This window comes from Molossus molossus, unplaced genomic scaffold, assembly GCF_014108415.1.
Source record: "Molossus molossus isolate mMolMol1 unplaced genomic scaffold, mMolMol1.p scaffold_m16_p_10, whole genome shotgun sequence".
Taxonomy (NCBI): domain Eukaryota; kingdom Metazoa; phylum Chordata; class Mammalia; order Chiroptera; family Molossidae; genus Molossus; species Molossus molossus.
In genome coordinates this window covers 6,297,816-6,306,479 of record NW_023425345.1, presented here as the reverse complement: position 1 = coordinate 6,306,479, position 8,664 = coordinate 6,297,816, and the positions used below count along the sequence as shown (strand labels likewise).

At 48.3% G+C, this 8,664-nt stretch overlaps 1 long non-coding RNA gene across 1 annotated transcript; it reads right to left on the bottom strand.

Annotated features, from left to right (window-relative positions):
- Positions 1 to 3,195: 3,195 nt before the first annotated feature.
- Positions 3,196 to 7,357, bottom strand: LOC118623612. The gene is made up of 3 exons (XR_004958298.1): positions 7,257 to 7,357; positions 5,933 to 6,268; positions 3,196 to 3,348 (listed from the first exon to the last, which is right to left on the bottom strand). It is a non-coding gene; the product is annotated as an uncharacterized LOC118623612 (long non-coding RNA).
- Between the last annotated feature and the right edge of the window lie 1,307 nt (positions 7,358 to 8,664).

Below are 8,664 nucleotides of genomic sequence, written 5' to 3'. Positions count from 1 at the left end.
AAAAATATTTTTTAAGAAATAGCTGAGAATTATTGGGAGCTTATTTCTGGCCGGTGCTGCCCCATTGATTTAGTGGGATCAGCTCATTTAATCTCCACAACCTTCTGAGGCAGACACTACCTTTATCCTCTCCTTTTTGTAAGTGAGGGAACTAAGGCACAGAGAAGTTCCATGACCTGACCCAGGTCAACGAGCCGGGAGGTGGCTGGGTCAGGATTTGAACCCTGGCCTTGTGGTTCAGAGCCTGCAAGATATCTCTACGCACATAGATGCCAGGTGGTTCACGTTGCTTGGTGAGGCTGAAACATCCATAAACCAAGCTGATTTGGTGGATGGGGGAGGTTGAGACAGAGGTGACCATGAAAAATGTTTGTATTTCTCTGGGAGCTAAATGTAACGGTGCAAGTCCTCACTCACTGAAGTCCCGAGAGACCTGGCGTGTAGGACACATCTCCCTCGTCTGTCCGCCCCGGAGAACCCAGCCCAGAGCGGTGCACGCAGCAGGTGGCAATTATGGAACCGTCACGGCTGGAGACCTCCAGGGAGCTGTCCCTCAGAGGGAGGGACACATGCAAAGCATGTGCTGGGGGTGAAAGGAGAGGGGACAGCGGATCCGGGCTGGAGAGGCCATCAGACCGTCTAGGCCTGGGGAGATATCCGGCAGCCCTCGGAGAACTCCGGCCAAACACTGCCGGTTAGAAGGCCCCGTGGGGCAGAAATGGCCGGGCCTGGGGTCCTCGCGTGCCAGTCATTGCTCAGGGAGCCCTGGGAGGAGGGCGGCGCGTGGGGAGCTGAGCGGTGCTGAGCCCGGCACATCCATTCGCCCCCTGAAGGACACCTTGCTTCCATGTCTGGGCAATATGAATAAAGCTGCTATGAACATCTGCGTGCCGGGTTTTGTGTGGGCGTGCTTTCAACTCTTGTGGGTAAATACCAAGGAGCATGAATTCTGGGTCGTATGGTAGGAGTGTGTTTAGTTTGTAAGAACTGCCAAACTCTCTTCCAAAGTGGCTGCACCATCTCTCAAGCTGGAGGGGAGGCAATACTCACCCACCTGCTGTGGGACCAGGAGCTTTCGGGATGCGGAGAGGCTGGGGCCTCATCCGCCCCGGACTCCCTTGGGCTCAGGACATGGCCGCTGGCCACGGGAGGGGCAGGGATGCCCAGAGGGACTTAGGGGCCTGGGTCATGGTCAAAGGATCCACATAGCTTTGAGGTCTCATCTGTGACAAGTGGCTAACAGACGACATTTGCCAGCCTATGCCCCAAACCCAGCCCCTGCAGGCCTGGAGGGCCCCTGCTGGCCAATACCCCCAGCAGCAGAGCCCTGGGCCCTGAGGAACCAGAGTTAACCATCCACGTCCTCAAACAAGCTTCCAGGATCCAATAATAAATCTGAAACATTATCCATCAGGAGCAGAATATTACTGCAACTTTATTATTATAAATGCGAGTCTCCCAACTTAAATGCTGACATTTTCCTGCGTAATAATAACAAGATCTCAGCCCTGTCGGTGTAGGTCGCTCCCAGGTGTCCTCTCCTGCTCTCCCGTGAAGCTTGGCAAACTCCTATTCAGCCAGCACATCAGACATACCCCTAATCTCAGCGCACAGTGGAAGACCGTTCTGGTCAAAGTTGTGGGCAGTAAGTTTCTAGAAGGAACTCTGTACTCAGGGTCAATGGCTCAGGCAGATCCCCAAAGCCTTCACCTTCAACTTCTGAAAATGATTGGCAGTCGACAGCAGTCACTTCTGCAAGCATTTTGTTTAACTGTTAGCCTCCAAAGGCTCAACACTATGAGGCACGGTCTTCCTAAGGCATCCTGGTACAGTCTGATGTTTTGAGGTTTGAATAATAAGAACAAAATGCGTTTGGGGTACCCTGTTTATCTGTAAAACTGTCTCCTCTCTTAATTCTCTTTATCATTTTCATCACGTCTGCCTCAAAAAATAATTGATCATGGATCTTGAACTAATTTTGAGCACTTTTCTCTTTGTGAAAGTTGGATGTGGCAGGGTTGACATTTTGCTTCTGATGTATTCTCACAAGATGTGAACAATTCTCCAACGAGACAGTTTTCCTGTAGGATCTATGCCCTAAAATGATTTAAACCTCTAAAAAATGAAATAGAGCCCGGCCGGTGTGGTTCAGTGGTTGAGCATTGACCCGTGCACCAAGAGGTCGCCAGTTCGATTTCTGGTCAGGGCACATGCTCAGGTTGTGGGGCCGATCCCCAGTGGAGGGCATGCAGGAGGTAGCCAGTCGATGTCCTCTCTCATCGATGTTTCTATCTGTCTCTCCCTCTCTCTAAAAAATCAATGAAGAAAAAAAAAATTTTAATGAAATAGAATACTTAAAGGGATTCTGTTCCATGTGAGAAATGCTGGTACTCTAAATCTATGGAGATTAGATAATATAACTAAATCTATTTTCTGCCTTTTATTGTTATTTAAATTTAATAAGTTCAGATGTACTATGTTCTTCCTGAAATTATCAGCAAATACACTCTCTTACTATTTATATTAACCATCAACTTCCCAATTCAACTGTTTAAAGCTCAATTATTGTTTTATTTCATAAAATTAATAGCCTTCATTATCATTAATTAGTGCAATGTTTTACTCTTGAAATAATAAATAGTGTTTATACTGCAACGGACTGATTCAATTTCAGCATAAAAGGTACATAAACACATTGGAGGATAGAAAGCAGCAGAGAGGTACCTCTAGTCTAGGTTTTTCTAAAAAGGCAAAACTATGGTGTCATGTTCAGAGAGGCACACTGGATGATAAAGCAATAAATAAAAGTGAACAAGTGATGAGTGCTGCCGTAGAAGTCAGGATACTGGTTTTGGGAGCCTCCGGCTTGGACTGGGAGCGTGTGGAGGGCTCTGGCTGGCTGGCCAGGCTCTGGCTCCTCTGAGCAAGCAGTTACAAGGATGTTCACCTTGCAACTTAAGCTAAACACGTTCTGTGTGATTTGGGGTACTTGTATTGTAGTTAACAATACACGTATTTTTTTAAAAGAATAAAATTCCAATCTGGAAGAAAAACAAACACCTGGACTGTGATAAATACCATCAAAGGCCCTTCTTTTATCAATTTCTTTCCACCTGTCTCCCTGCTGGTGTCCCTTCTCACTGGGGTACCCAGGGCTCCCCACATCCTCTGCTGTAGCTCCTCCCGCAATTACCTGAAACTCTCTTTCCATCCGACTCTCTCTTGTCCCACTGGGAGCGGCCTGAGCACACGGGCCAGCTCCCCGAGATGGACTGTAGACAGCCAATAAATTAGGGTCAAACGTTACATCCCTCTGTTCCAGTGATGCCTCAGGTTCCACTTCACCATCTTCAGTTGTTATTCATGGAAGGCAAATATCACTTTTAAGAATTTTAATCACTCTAGAGAGAAGATGGCGGGTAGGTAAACGCGGCATCGCGTCCTCCCACAACCACATCAAAGTTACAACTAAACTACAGAACAACCATCATTCAAAACCACCTGAAATCATCCTAAATGGCAGTCCTACAGCTATGGAATTAAATCAGCAGCCGCATCCAGACTGGGAGGAGGGCGGAGGGGACGGGCTGGTCCCACACCCACGTGTGGTGGATAAAAATCAGGAGGACACCTCGGCTGGGAAGGTCCTCTCTGAGGACTGAGGGGTCCCCGTCCCACACCAGGTGCCCAGCTCAGGGTTCCAGTGCCAGGAAGAGAATCCCCGTAACTTCTGGCTGGAAAACCAGCGGGAACTGAGGCTCAGGGAGGCTGAGGCGGCTGGAGCCCCAGGCAGCTCCTTAAAGGGCCCGCACACGGACTTATCGGACTCACTCCCTCTAAGCTTGGAGGGGAGGCAGCTGGAGGGGCACCAGAGACATACAGGGAAGAACTGAGCTGTTTGGCATTGGAGCGAGGGCTGGAGAGGGGGCTTTCTCCGGGACAAACGTGCTGTCAGAGGCCTTTGTTCCTTTGGTGAGCCCTTCCCGGGGACAGCAGACAGTCTCCATATCTGGGACTCCAGCAACCTGGCTCACACTGGTAGCCCCGCCCTGGTGACTCCCTGAGGCCCCGCCCTGCCCCACCCAACTTTCAGGCCCACCCAAGCTGTTGCCAGTTGCTTAACCATAGGATTGGCCTGTCTTGGATCCTGCTTCAGGTTTTTCCTAAATTCTTTCAAACGAGCCGCATCTGGTCGCAGCTAACCCCATACCTCTCGTTAAGTAATACACTGAAACAAACACAGGGAGGCAGCCAAAATGAGGAGACAAAGAAACAGGTCCCAAATGAAAGATCAGAACAAAAACCCAAGAAAAGAACTAAGCGAAATGGAGATAAGCAACCTAACAGATGCTGAGTTCAAAATACTGCTTATAAGGATGCTCAATGAACTTAGTGAGAACCTCAGTGAACTTAGGGAGGGCCTCAAGAGCATAAAAAAGGACCAGTCAGAAATTATGAATGCACAGTCAGAATTGAAGGAGGCATTAACTGAAATAAAGAATAATTTACACAGCTTCAATAGTAGAGTACGTAAATCCAAGAAGCAAACCATCGATTTGGAATATAAGGAAGCAAAAAATGCCCAATCAGAATAGCAAAAAGAAAAAATAATCCAAAAAAATGAGGATAGTGTAAGGAGCCTCTGGAACAACTTCAAGTGTGCCAACATTCACATCTTGGGGGTGCCAGAAGGAGAAGAGCGAGAACAAGAAATCGAAAATCTGTTTGAAACAATAATGGCAGAAAACTTTCCTAACTTGGTGAAGGAAACAGACATACAAGTCCAGGAAGCACAGAGAGCCCCAACAAGATGAACCCCAAGAGGCCCACACCAAGACACATCATCATCAAAATGCAAAAGGTTCAAGACAAAGAGAATCTTAAAAGCAGCAAGAGAAAGGCAGCTAGTTACCTACAAGGAAGTTCCCATAAGGCTGTCAGCTTATTTCTCAAAAGAAACTTTGCAGGCCAGAAGGGAGTGGCAAGAAATATTCAGAGTGATAAGAAGCAAGAAACTACAACCAAGATTACTCTATCCTGCAAAGCTGTCATTTAGAATCGATGGCCATATAAAGAGTTTCCCAGACAAGAAAAAGTTAAAGGAGTTCATCACCACCAAATCGTTATTATATGAAATGATGCAGGGTCTTTTTGAAGAAAAAGATAAAATATATGAACAAACAAAATGGCAATGAATACATATCTATCGACAATGAAATCTACAAACAAAATGAACAGGTAGAACAGAAACATCCTCATAGATACAGAGAACATTTTGTTGGTTGCCAGATGGGAGGGGGGTTGAGGGAATGGGTGAAAAAGGTGAAGAGATTAAGAAGTACAAATTCATTGCTAGACTGACAAACCTCAAAGGGAAGGGGGTTGGGGGGTGGGAAGAAATAAACCAAAGAACTTATATGCATAACCAATGGACACAGACAGTAGTGTGGGAAAAGGCGGGAAGGGGGCGGGAGTGGGGAGGAGGGAGTCAATGGGGGGAAAATGTGGAACATCTGTAATACATTTTACATTCCACAATAAAGATTAAAAAAAAAGAAAGAAAGAATTTTAATTATGCCCAGCCGGTGTGACTCAGTGGTTGAGCTTCGACCCATGTACCAGGAGGTCACCAGTTCAATTCCCGGTCAGGGCACATGCCCAGGTTGTGGGCCAAATCCCCAGTGGGGTCATGAAGGAGGTGTCCAATCAATGTTCTCTCTCACTGATGTTTCTATCTCTCTCTCCCTCTCCCTTCCTCTCTCTTAAATCAATAAAGAAAAAAAAATTTTTCTTTAAACAAAGAATTTTAATCATCAGAAAAGGGATTTCTGGCTGATGGTGTTACGGGGAAGGGAAGTTCAAGTGACTTTCATTTCCCCTTCTGGTGAAACATTTTCATACAGGATATTTCCCTGCAAATTGTATCTCATACCTCAGCTGCTTGCCTGTGTTAGAAGATGAGTGTTCAGTTATCACACTGGCTTCTGAAACGGGCTGTGGTCACTTGTTTCCAAAGATGGCCCATCGGGGCCTCCCCCGCACAGGCCCTTCTGTGCTGACAAGTGGAATCCATTTCTCCTCCCCTCGGAGCTGAGCCATCTGGGACCTATGTCAGCCGGACGTGGGGAAATGCAGTGGGAGAGCAGCTGTGTGGCCTCGGGGACCAGGCCTTCGCAGGTCTTTCCGTTCCTTGGGCTCTCTCAGAAGGCAGCCAGTGGAGAAGTAGCCCAGGTTCTCCAGCCGCAGGGGCCTCGTGGAGAGAAAAGGTCTGGAGGATGAGAGTGGAGAGTGAGATGATCCGGCGACGCCTGTGAGCCAAGCTCCCAGCTAAATGCTGCCGCGTGGATGACCCTCCTACTTCAAGGAGCAGAAGAGCCACCCAGCTGAGCCCAGCCAACCGCAGCCGGTGACACCTAGTGAGTACTTGCTGTCTCCAGCCACCAGGTACGGACTGGTTTGTCACAGCTTGTTCTCCAGGCAGACACTGGCTTTCTGCTTAGACTCCGTGTAATTCTGAGGTCACAGGGCTGGCCACACAGACGCAATGCCAGAGATGTCTGAAGGCAGACTCGTGGCCACTGGGCCTTTCCAGGCCCCACTTTTCCCGTCTCTTCTCCCCCATTCCTATACTGTGCCAGGTATGAGCAGGAGTCCACCCTCCCATGTCCCTCACCCCATCTATCGATCCCCTCTTGCTCTTGTATCTCATATATTTGGGGTACAGTCCTCAGACCTGAAGACACAATCAACTCTCTTTCTTCTTTAAAACAATGTCCTGGTGCCTCCCCACAATCGAGTATGAATTCTCTGGGTACAGAGAAGGAGCATGAAGATTCCCCCCTTCCCCTTCCCTTCCCCCTCCTTTTCTGCATTCTTTAGTTGTGAGGAGAGAGGTATCAACCATTGGCTCTCACGTGTCCTTGGGGAAGGTAAGGGCTCGTTATTTACAAGCTGGTTGTAAGCTGCCCAAACTGTTCGGCCTTGTTTCACTTTTCTTGCCTCAGTTTCCCTATTTCTCCTGCCCTGACATTTTCCTAGCTTCTCATTATCCTGTAACAAGAACTCTTAGCCAAGAAACTCAGGACTGGATTTGCTTTGCGATCACTCAGACATTGGAACCTGCTCCGGCACTAAGTTGTGTGACCCCGAACGGGACCCTTGATCTTTCTGAAAAGAGTAACAGATAAAGACAGCCCGTGAGAGAAAGTGGGAGCCAGGCTGTGGCACATCTGGCTTGTGAATAATGAGTGTAGTACCGTTTATTCTTGCCCCTGGTGGCTGGAAACTTGACATCAGCTTTAACGAGAGACTTTAAAATTCCTCTTTGAGTCTTTTTTCTTCTTCTTCTATTTATCTGCAGATAGAGTGGGAGGGAAATAGAGGGAGAAAGGGACAGAGAAACACCGATGTGAGAGGGACACATTGACTGGTTGCCTCCCACACGACCCGAACCAGGGCTGTGGACGAACCGCAACTGAGATACGTGCCCTTGGCCGGAAGCGAACCTGTGACTCACTGGTCCGCGGGCCAACACTCTAACCACTGAGCCAAACCGGCCATGGCTCCTCTTTGAGTCTTAAGGAAGTTTGGAATAAGCAAAAAAGATGACTGGTTGTCCCAAAATGAAAATTACACCTTGTTAGGCCAAACCTGCCTGGGGGGAGGGGAGAGGCAATTCTAGCCTCTTAGTGCCTTTGAGCTATTTCTCAACTCTGTAAATTGTACAAGACTGATAGAAATGCAAAACCATCTTTGTCCAAAGGCACGCAAATCCATTCTGTTCAGTGGAGGAACAACCGCGCCCCAACACGCACGCACAGACCATTTCAATATTCCTAATCAGTCCGTGGAAACCTGTCCTCAGGACTCTCCTTTGAACTGGAGACAGCATCTGCTTGGTTCCTCACTAACGAGGAATGAAATGCCATCTCTAAAGTGCGTTTATTCGACATCCGCATGGTTTTTATCCTCTCTTCAGGTCTATCATCATCCAGTGGAAGAGCGGCGTGCCGTGTGGCATCGAGGCAGAGCTGGCCGTGCCGGGGACGTGGCTTTCCCACCACCGCTGTCTGTTCTCTCCAGCTCGGGGCTCCACGTCCCTTCCCCGGAAAGTTGCTCATCTCTACTAGGAAGGACTTACGCGTGGCTGCAAGTTCTTTGTTCAGAGTTGTCTTCTCAAAATTTTGTTTTTAAAAAAACCCTCAGTGGTTGGAATTCTGCTTGCTTGCTGTTCATATGTGTACATGGTTCTCTTTAAAAAATTAAGTTAATGGCATGATAACCCCAAGTGAGATGACAGAAACTTGTGATTGGATGTCACATGGGCCCTGGTAACTGCTCTATCTGGCTGTCACGAGGGGGTCTCTTGGGCCAGGGATAAATCCACTGGTGTGGCCACATCCGCAGGAGAACTGGTACAGAGCTGGACCCTAAGACTGCGCAGAGGTAGAGGAACCCCACCTTCAAGCAGAGGACTGGAGACAGTGCCAGGCTATGCCTGACTTACAACAACGTTACTTGTCTCCTGGCCTATGGGTCTGACCAGATGTGCTCAGCCGGACCCTCCTGCTCCAGGTGCCCACTGGAGCCACAGTCATCTCAAAGTTCAAAGACCCAGGATTCGCTCACTCAGCGATTGCTGGTGGGATTCAGTTCCTCGTGGTC